This window comes from Artibeus jamaicensis, unplaced genomic scaffold (assembly GCF_021234435.1).
Source record: "Artibeus jamaicensis isolate MK-2021 breed Jamaican fruit bat unplaced genomic scaffold, CSHL_Jam_final scaffold_1283, whole genome shotgun sequence".
NCBI classification, from domain to species: domain Eukaryota; kingdom Metazoa; phylum Chordata; class Mammalia; order Chiroptera; family Phyllostomidae; genus Artibeus; species Artibeus jamaicensis.
This window is the reverse complement of record NW_026522028.1, coordinates 13,018,764-13,029,820: the sequence shown is the minus strand read 5'-3', so window position 1 is coordinate 13,029,820 and position 11,057 is coordinate 13,018,764. Positions and strand designations below refer to the sequence as shown.

General features: G+C 41.1%; 1 non-coding gene across 1 annotated transcript; it reads left to right on the top strand.

Moving 5' to 3' along the window:
• Positions 1-262: 262 nt before the first annotated feature.
• On the top strand, positions 263-369 carry LOC119037750 (U6 spliceosomal RNA). Its single transcript, XR_005080283.2, has one exon. It is a non-coding gene; the product is annotated as a U6 spliceosomal RNA (small nuclear RNA).
• Positions 370-11,057: the final 10,688 nt, after the last annotated feature.

Here is an 11,057-nt window from a genome sequence, read left to right as displayed (position 1 = left end):
TAAGTACCTACCTACTGAAAATGCTTCCAAATTTTGGAGAGAGGAACTGCAGGATTCCCCTCAATGTATTACTCTTGTGTTGAATGTAGTTACTTTTGATGGTAGTCTCCTGATTTTGAGACCATGTCTCATCATTCTCTATCCTTGATAGTGCTCCATATAGAGTAAATGCCTGTTGATATATTGGTTGTATTAAGTTTAAACTTTAATATAATGGAAAATAGGCAGGTGGTCAATTTTTTCCTCTTAAAAATCTTTTTTAGTGCTCGCTTCGGCAGCACATATACTAAAATTGGAACGATACAGAGAAGATTAGCATGGCCCCTGTGCAAGGATGACACGCAAATTCATGAAGCGTTCCATATTTTTAGACAAATACATGAAGGTGAAACTAATTGAAATGAATGGAATTGCACAGGGCACCAATAGCAATGAAAAGGAAACTGGGACTCAAATCAATGGAGTGGACCAGAAGAAAGCAAATAATGGCCAACCAGAAAAGAGTCAAGAAGCAAGAATTCAAAGAAATGAGGAGAGTCTTAGGAACCTCCAGGACATCTTTAAACGCTCTAACATCCGAATTATAGGGGTACCAGAAGGGGGGAAAGGCACAGCCACCAGTGGAAAACTTATTTGAACAAATAATAAAGGAGAATTTCCCCAATCTGGCAAAGGAAATAGACTTCCAGGAAATCCAGGAAGCTCAGAGAGTCCCAAAGAAGTTGGACCCAAGAAGGAACACACCAAGGCACATCATCATTACATTAGCCAAGGTTAAAATGAAGGAGAGAATCCTGGAAGCAGCAAGAGCTAAGGGGACAGTCACCTACAAAGGAGTCCCCATCAGACTGTCAGCTGATTTCTCAAAAGAGACCTTACAGGCAAGAAGGGGCTGGAAAGAGGTATTCCAAGTCATGAAATCCAAAGACCTACAACCAAGATTGCTCTACCCAGCAAAGCTACCATGTAGAATGGAAGGGCAGATAAGGTGCTTCTCAGATAAGATCAAATTCAAGGAGTTCATCATCACCAAGCCCTTATTATATGAAATGTTAAAGGGACTTATCTAAGAAAAAGAAGATAAAAAAGATGAACAGTGAAAGGACAGCAAACTCACAGTTATCAACAACTACACCTAAAACAAAAGCAAACTAAAAGGACAGCTAGCTCAGGAGGGAAACATAGAAATGAAGATCTCAAGGAGGGTTAGCAACAGAGGAGTGGGAGAAGGAGATGGGGGGAGAAGGTACAGAAAATAAGTAGCATAAACAGTAGATAGAAAATAGATGGGGGGCAAGAATAGTATGGGAAATATAGAATCTAAAGGACTCGAGACACATGGTCATAAACTAAAGGGGGGTAATGGTAGGGATGGGGGGTAGGGTGGAGGGGAATGAAGGGGGTAATAGAACAACTGTAACAGCATAATCAATAAAAAATTAAAAAAAAATTAAAATAAAAAAAAACTTTTTTAAAGTTCTGAACACCCAGGTTATTGTCATTAGCTTGGCCTTCATTCTCCATGCAGGAATAAAGAGAAGATAGAAAATAGAGTTGATTTTGTCTTACTCAATTTTGAGCTCAAAAGAATCTGATGACTGCTAAGAAAGAAAACCAATGGGAAACTGATGTATAATTTATTTGGTACCCAGTACCCACAGGAAACATCTGTTGTGATTTTATAAGCCTGTACAAATTGAAAACAAGATAACTGAAGAAATTGTGTCTATTTAAAAGACAGCACAACAGTCTTCTCTAAGCACATTAAAGAGAGAGATGTCTGCAGCTTTATTTGGTAAATGTATATAATCTCACAGGCAACACAGCTATTTTATTCATTTAATTAAAACCACAAAATGTATTATAATGGAGAAAGTAAGCTGTGGAAAATGATGAACCACATTCCCTGAGTTCCTAACCTCTTTTTAAAATTTTGTGTGGTTAAGCTTTCCTGGCAATTAAGATGTTTAAAACAATGAAACAGAAGTACAGAGTTCTGGGATGGCTGGTTAATTTCCTCATAAAGTTATTTTTAAAATCTCTTGCCAATTATTTGATAAGCACAAAATTTAAACATTGATGTTAATTACCTTTATTAGTGCTGACAGTAGTTTCCACTAATGATCAGGTTTGTTCTCTGCTCCATTGGCTGAGCTTTGTGAATTATTAATGGGTACAAGGCCTACTTTACCACAGATGGTAGTACTTTGCAGACTGTTTTTCAAAAGACATGTCAACAAAATCCTCAATGTTCAGACCAGCATCCTATGTGCATCCATAAATATTGTGTTAAAAGAACCTATCTTTCTACTAATCATTGGGCCTCCATTCTGTGTGTTTTAGTTAAAGACAGCATGATTCTACATTTGAAGCAGCATCTGGAATGTTAATAGAGTTCCTGCTTGGTTCCCAGTGAAACACTGGGCAAGTCCATTTATGTCCCTGGATTTCAGTGGCCCATCTGTAAATGAACTTGAAATAGATGGACCATCTCCCCTTGAAATTTGGTTATAATGTGAGGCCAACTAGAGTCGGGCCTTAAATTAAAAAATGCCCTAGCCCTATCCAGGTGCATATGAGCTCAATTATAGACCCAATTCTGGATTGATACTCCAAAGATCATGAAACAGTACTTAGTTTTAAGTCTCCATGTGACTCCCTCCCCAATCCCATGCAGTACAGAGTGACGGCTAGATAAATTACAGATTATTTCTCTTGGAGAAGTTGTAAGAAGACTTCTCAACCTTTGAGTCATTGTGGAAGAGGATCACACACCTGAGCAGCAGCCTGTGTCTGGGTATCATAATAACCAACCCTTATAGTTTCAAGTATTTCACACATATTTTTTCTCATTTTACCCAGAATAGAATGAGGGTAATGATGAAGATGGTCTCCAAGCACATTTTCAAGGAACACAAGTTGAAGTTTTCCTTGGAGAAGACATTGCATTTATGTTGTTCTCCCTGAATTTCATTAGCTTCTCTCTCCCAACTTGAAAGAAGACTGTGAAAGACAATGAAGACATTGAGAATGTGGCAGCAAATGCTGAATATCAAGTAGAAAAAATGGAACTCTTCCCTTTGAATTTAAAGAAAATAATGGTCTTTGCACTCTACTCATAGGGTTTGATACTGAAACAACCTGCTGATTGTCAAAACTAGGGAAACTGCATGTATCTGAAACTTGAGGACAAAACTGCTTGAAAAGGTATATTTAAGGATGTGGCCAGGTTGCTGAGATTGATTGTACAAATTTTGCAGGAGTAACTTAATTTTTTGTTCCTATTTTCTTCAGTAATGAAACCTCCAAAACACTAAAGGCTACCAAGGCTTGAAACAGGTGGAAAAAGCAGATGCACCTTGAATTTTCCTTCATACAGAGTTCTCTAATACACCAGGAAATAGGCAAAGAAGAATGTATTCCTGGGAGAATTGTAGGTTTGTTTGCCTCAAACTGCAAGGATCTGGCTTGCCTGACAATGGCAAGATTACCTATTGCACTTTAAAAAAGATTGTTTCATGATGTTGTTATAAATATTATAAAAAGAAAGTAAATCTATATGTATAATGCACACGTATGTTTTAAAAATTCCCCTTAAGAGGTGGTAATGTGGGTTTTGGATTTGACTTTTTTTCAACTTGTTTGTATCAGAGTTGTTGGAACTTTGGAAAGCATTCCAGATCTCCTTTGGCCATTACAGTGTTAAAGCCATTGAAAGTGAGCTGTAGCCCTGACTGGTATGGCTCAGTGAGTTAGATATCATCCCACAAAGTGAAAGATCACTGGTCACCAGTTCATATTCCCAGTCAGGGCACATGCCTGGGTTGTGTGCCAGGTCCCTGGTTGGGGGTGTGCAAGAGGCAACCAATCGATGTGTCTCTTGCAGATTAATGTTTCTCTCCCTCTCTTTCTTCCCATTTCCCCTGTCTCTAAAAATAAATAAATAAAAGTCTTTTAAAAAAAGTGAGCTCTATGCTGAGACTGCTTGGGGTATTAAAACACATCTTCTGGGCAAGATGGAGGCATAGGTGGAGACACTGTGCCTCTTTGCACAACCAAATTTAAGGACAACAAAAATTTAGAAACAAAAATACGACCAGAACAGACAGAAAATTGCATCATACTGAAGTCCGACAATAATGAACCATTCATCCAGACTGGTAAGAGGGGCGGAGCCAGTGGCCAGTGGAGGGGGGTTGCAGGAGGAAAAGGTGGTAGTTAGCAGAACTGGGCATGGGTAGAAAAGGAGCAAACCAGCAAACGCAGTGATATGTGCAAGGCAGTTGGCTGACCGCAGACACACATTCACACACAGATAAACCAGGCAAAAAACAGGCAGTGAGACAGACTGCACAACCCAGGGCCCCAGCAATGGGAAATAAAGCCTAAAAGCACCAATTAAAAAACTTTCGGGGGTTGAGGTGCCGGGAGAGGCTCCTAACCTCACAGGAGAGTTCATTCCAGAGACCCACAGGGTCCTTGAATGTACACAAGCCCACCCACCTGGGAACCAGCACCAGAAGGGCCCAATTTGCTTATGGGAAGTGGCGAAGGGGACCAAAATCCAAGAGAGCGTGGAACAAGCGCCATTGTTTCCTCTTGGACTCCGCCCCCACATACAGCTTCACAACCCAGTGACGTAGGTTGCCCTGCCCTAGTGAACTCCTAAGCCTCTGCCACTCATACGTAACAGGCACGACCAGACCAAAAATAGCTCGATCAGAAGAGCAAATCAAAGCTGCAGAGCCCATACTTCTAACGACCAACAGATAGACAACCTATCAGATGCACAGTTCAAAACACTGGTGATCAGGATGCTCACAGAACTGGTTGATTTTAGTCGCAAATTAGATGAAAAAATGAAGGCTATGCTAAGGGAAATAAAAGAAAATGTACAGGGAACCAATACTGATGGGAAGGACCTGGGACTCAAATCAACAGTGTAGACCAGAAAGAAGAAAGAAACATACAAACAGAAAAGAAGGAAGAAACCAGAATTCTAAAAATGAGGAGATGCTTAGGAACCTCCAGGACATATTTAAGCTTTCCGACATTTGAATTATAGGGGTGCCAGAAGGGGAAAAGGAAGAGCAACAAGTGGAAAACTTATTCGAACAAATAATGAAGGAGAACTTCCCCAATCTGGCAAAGGAAATAGACTTCCAGGAAATCCAGGAAGTTCAGAGAGTCCCAATGAAGTTGAACCCAAGGAGGAACACACCAAGCCACAGGATAACTACATTAGCCAAGGTTAAAATTAAGGAGAGAATCCTGGAAGCAGCAAGAGAAAAGAAGACAGTCACCTACAAAGGAGTTCCCATCAGACTGTCAGCTAATTTCTCAAAAGAGACCTTGGAGGCAAGAAGAGGCTGGAAAGAAGTATTCCAAGTCATGAAATGCAGGGACCTACATCCAAGATTGCTCTATCCAGCTAAGCTTTCATTTAGAATGGAATGACAGATAAAGCACTTCTCAGATAAGGTCAAGTTCAAGGAATTCATCATCACCAAGCCCTTACTATATGAAATGTTAAAGGGACTTACCTAAGAAAAAGAAGACAAAAAAGATGAACAGTGAAAGGATAGCAAACTCACAGTTATTAACAACCACACCTAAAACAAAAGCAAACTAAGTGGACACCTAAAACAGGAGTGGAGCTACAGAAATGAAGATCACATGGAAGGTTAGCAACAAGGGAGTGGGAGGAGGAGAGGGGGATAGTACAGGGAATAAGTAGCATAGATGGTGGGCAGAAAATAGGGGGAGGGCAAGAGTAGTGTGGGAGATGTAGAAGCTAAAGAACATGACACATGGACATGAACTAAAGGTGGGGAATGTGGGGGAGGGGGTATGCAGGGTGGAGGGGAATGAAGGGGGGAAATGGGACAACCATATGGCATAATCAATAAAAGATATTAAAAAATAAAACAAAACACACACCCTATTTAAACTAGGGTGAAAATAAAATAATAAGAGAGAAGGAACCATTTCTTATTTCATGTATGTGTGGGGATCTACCTCACAATATAAACATCACCAAGCAACACAGTTTTCATCTGGAAGCCTCCCTATTTGAGAAGCAGATTGACAAAAGCACACACATTTTTGTATTCCTGTGGTTATTAACAGTGTGCTCCTCAGCCTCACCAGGAAGCTTGTAAAAATGCAAATTCTTAGCCCTACTCCAGACCTACTGAATAAGAAACTCTGCGGTCGGGGCCCCAGCAATCTGTTTTAACAAGCACTCCAGGAGATTATGATTCATGCTCAAGTCTGAGAACTACTGATGTTTGCTAATAGAGTGGGTTGTGTTTGACATTGTCTGACAATTGGAGTCACCTAGAGAACTTTAAAAATAATTTTTTAAATTATATATTATTTATTATGCTATTACAGTTGTCCTGATGTTTTCCCCTTAGCCCCCCATCCCTACTTCTTCAGGCAATCCTTCCAGCACTGTTCATGTTCATGGGTTATGTGTATAGGTTCCATTTCCTATATTGTACTTTACATCCCCATGGACATTCTGTAACTACCTGTTTGTACTTCTTACTCCCCTCACCTCTTCACCCATTCTCTCCCTCATCCCTCCCATCTGGTAACCTTCTGGTAATTAACTTCTTTTCTCTTGCTTTTAAGAGTCTCTCTTTATCTGTAACCTTTGGCATTTTGATAATGATATGTCTTGGAGTGGGCCTCTTTGCATTTATCATAGTTGGGACTCTGCATTTCCTGGACTTGCATGTCTATTTCCTTCACCAAATTAGGGAAGTTTTCTTTAATTATTTTTTCAGATAGATTTCCAATTTCTTGCTCTTTCTCTTCTTCTGGCACCCCTATGAGGTGAATGTTGGACCTCTTAAAGTTGTCCCAGAGGCTGTTTGTACTATCCTCATTTTTGGGGATTCTTTATTCTTATTATTGTTCTGATTGGTTGCTTTTTGCTTCCCTGTTACAAATCAATGATTTGATTCTCAGCTTCATCCACTCTAGTGTTGTTTACCTGTAAATTGTTCTTTATTTCAGTTAGTGTATTCTTTGTTTCTGACTGGTGTTTGTTATGTTGCTGAGGTCCTCATTAAGTTCCTTGAGCATCCTTATAACCAGTGTTTTGAACTCTGCATCTGATTAGATTGCTTATCACCATTTTGTTTAGCTCTTTTTCTGGAGTTTTGATCTGTTCTTTCACTTGGGCCATGTTTCTCTGTCTCCTCATTTTGGCAGTCTCCCTGTATTTGTTTCTATGTATTAGGGTGATCTGCTTTGACTCTGTGTCTTGGTAGTGTGGCCTAATGTAGTAGGTGTCCTGTAGGGTCCAGTGGCACAGCCTCCCTTATTACCCAAGCTGGGTACTCAAGGTACACCCTTTGTTTGGGCTGAGTGCACCCTCCTCTTGTGGTTGAGCCTTGGTTGCTGTTGGCAGATCAATGGGAGGGATTTACCCAGGCCAGTCAGCTGCAAAGACTGGCTGTGACCACTGGCCACCAACCTCCACCCTCTGTAGAGGATCAGCAGCTGTGCAACAGCTATGTGGTGGTGCTCTTATGTGGTCTGTAGCTGTCTACTGGGTGCATTGGCCCTGGGGTTTCCTGGGTGGTGCAGGCCAATTTCACCCCCCACCTGTGTTTTGCACGGGGCACCCTGCCTGAACTGTAAAGCAATCTGAGATGGCTGCTACTTGTGCTGGGCTTGGGGATTACCAGGTGAAACCAAGTTGTGGCTTCAATCTGGCTGCTGCTTGGGGTCACTGAAGCCAGCTGTTGCTTTTTTGATAGGACTTAGGAGCCAAGATCAGCTATTCTTATGGAAAAGCAGGTTAGGTGGGCCCATAAATTGGGCCTAGAGCCTCTGTGGATCTCTAAGGTGAACCACACAGTGTTAGCCAGGTTGATGGAGTCTCATATATGATACCATCTCACCTGCTCTGTGGTTGGAGGGCTCTGCTCACCTTGGTGCCAGACACTTCAGTCTCTCCCTGTATGCCACTAGTGTCCTTCAAGCTGCCGCCCCAGTGCTGGAGCTCAGAGGGAGAGAGTCTGAGTAAGTGAGCTGTGTGTGGGTTCCCCAAGAGGAACTGCTTAGGGCTACAGCAACTCAATCCCCACTGGTTTTTGCAGCCAGAAGTTGTGGGGAATTATCTTCCTGGCACTGGCACCCTGGGCTGGGGGGCCTGGTGTGGGTCTGGGACTCCTCACTCCCAATATATCCCTCCAAAATTTTTATCCATATGGGTGTGGGGCCAGTCTTTTCTGTGTCCACACCCCTCCTACCAGTTTGGATGAATGTGATTTCTTCAATTCTGCAGTTGTCAGACTTACATTCAACTTAATTTCTGACATTCCTGAGTGATTGCAGTTCTATATTTTAATTGTGATTTTGATGTGGTTGTGAAAAGAGGCAAGCCATGTCTGTCTACATCACCATCTTGACTGGAAGCCTCTAAAAATAAATTCTTCTGCCTGGTTCCCATCTTTGTATTCTAATTGAATACCACCAGGTATTCTAATTAAATTTGTCTGGGGGCATAGCTTGATCATTGATTGTTCTGGAACTTGCCTGGTGATTCTTTTTATAAAATTGAATTTAATGGGGTGACATTGGTTAATATCCATGATCTTTATATTGCATTGTGTGCCCTCCACCCACAGTGAAATCTCCTTCTGTCACCATATATTTTGCTCCCTTTACCCTTTACTATCACCCACACCCTACCTACCCTCTGGTAACCACCATACTGTTGTCTATGTCTATGAGTTTCAGTTTTATAGCCTGCATATGATTGAAATCATAAGGATACCAACTTTTTCTGACTTACTTATTTTGCTAAACAAGACAAGTAATAACAAGTTTATGAAGAGGTTGTGGAGAAAAGGGAACTCTCATTCGCTACCAGTGGGAATGTCAACTGGTACAGTTACTATGAAAAACGGTATGGTGGTTCCTCAAGAAAATTAAGAATAGAGTTGTCATATGACTCAGCAACCCCTCTTCTGGGCATCTACCCTAAAATCTTGAAAACATTTATTCACAAAGAAATATTCACTCCTGTGTTCATTGCAGCACTATTCATGGTGGCCAAGACATAGAGGCAACCAAAGTGTTCTTCAGTAGAGAACTGGATAAAGAACACATGGTAAACATACAAAATGGGATCCTACTCAGCCATAAGGAAAGATGAAATACTGCCATTTGCAACAATGTGGATCGACCTTGATAATATTATTTCCAGTGACTTTAATATGCAGACAAGCACAGGGCCTACCAAATGTGGTAACATCAACCTACTCACTTATAAGGGGGCATTTTCACAAAAGAAAAACAAGAAATGGCATTGACAGAAGAATAAAGCAAAATGCGTGTTTGGGGAAAGGCAGATAAAGTTAGTTACAATACAGAATGTTTTCTGCTTTATCTACAGGCATCTGACTCAGTCTTCAGAATCTTTCACAAGAGATGACTAATTCTCCAGGTGAGAACATTCTTCTTTTTGTGAGGAATAGTCTTGCTTTTGTGGTTTTCACACTTCAAAGTTTCTGACAAAAAGTTTCCTATGGGATTCTGATGGCAAAATATATAAAGAAAATAGCATAAAAATTTTGAAAAAGTTCCTTTGCAGCTGAGGAATATTGGTGAAAAATCATCTGCATTGCTCTTGTTCTTTGATACTTTTTTTTTATTTTAAATTTTTTTATTGATTGTGCTGTTACAGTTGTTCTATTCCCCCCTTCATTCCCCTCCACCCTACCCCCCCATCCCCACCGTTATCCCCCCTTTAGTTTATGACCATGTGTCTCAAGTCCTTTAGATTCTATATTTCCCATGCGATTCTTGCCCCCCCCATCTATTTTCTATCTACTGTCTATGCTATTTATTTTCTGTACCTTTTCCCCCCATCTCCTCCTCCCACTCCCCTGTTGCTAACCCTCCTTGAGATCTTCATTTCTATGTTTCCACTCCTGATCTAGCTGTCCTTTTAGTTTGCTTTCATTTTAGGTGTGGTTGTTAATAACTGTGAGTTTGTTGTCCTTTCACTGTTCATGTTTCTTTAACTTCTTTTTCTTAGATAAGTCCCTTTAACATTTCATATAATAAGGGCTTGGTGATGATGAACTCCTTGAATTTGATCTTATGTGAGAAACACCTTATCTGTCCTTCCATTCTAAATGAAAGTTTTGCTGGATAGAGCAATCTTGGTTGTAGGTTTTTGGCTTTCATGACTTGGAATACCTCTTTCCAGCCCCTTCTTGCCTGTAAGGTCTCTTTTGAGAAATCAGCTGACAGTCTGATGGGGACTCCTTTGTAGGTGACTGTCCCCTTAGCTCTTGCTGCTTCTAGGATTCTCTCCTTCATTTTAACCTTGGCTAATGTAATGATGATGTGCCTTGGTGTGTTCCTTCTTGGGTCCAACTTCTTTGGTATTCTCTGAGCTTCCTGGATTTCCTGGAAGTCTATTTCCTTTGCCAGATTGGGGAAATTCTCCTTTATTATTTGTTCAAATAAGTTTTCCACTGGTGGCTGTGCCTTTCCCCCTTCTGGTACCCCTATAATTCGGATGTTGGAGCATTTAAAGATGTCCTGGAGGTTCCTAAGACTCTCCTCATTTCTTTGAACTCTTGCTTCTTGACTCTTTTCTGGTTGGCCATTATTTGCTTTCTTCTGGTCCACTCCATTGATTTGAGTCCCAGTTTCCTTTTCATTGCTATTGGTGTTCTGTGCAATTCCATTCATTTCAATTAGTTTTGCCTTCATATATTTGTCTAATTTGTCGGTATAATCAACCAGTTCTGTGAGGATCCTGATGACGAGTGTTTTAAACTGTGTGTCTGAGAGTTTTGCTATCTCTTCATCGCTTAGATCTATGGGCTCTGGGGCTTTGAGATATTCTTGCGACATTTTTGGTCTGTTCTGGCCCTTTAAGTGTTAGAAGCGGTGCCTTGGACTCCCAGGTCGCTGGGTTGTGATGCTGTATGTGGGGGCGTGGTCAGAGCGGGAAATGGCGGCCCCCTCTGCTGTTTCTCACTTTCTCACAGCTGGGTGAGGATTAGCGCCTTAGGTGG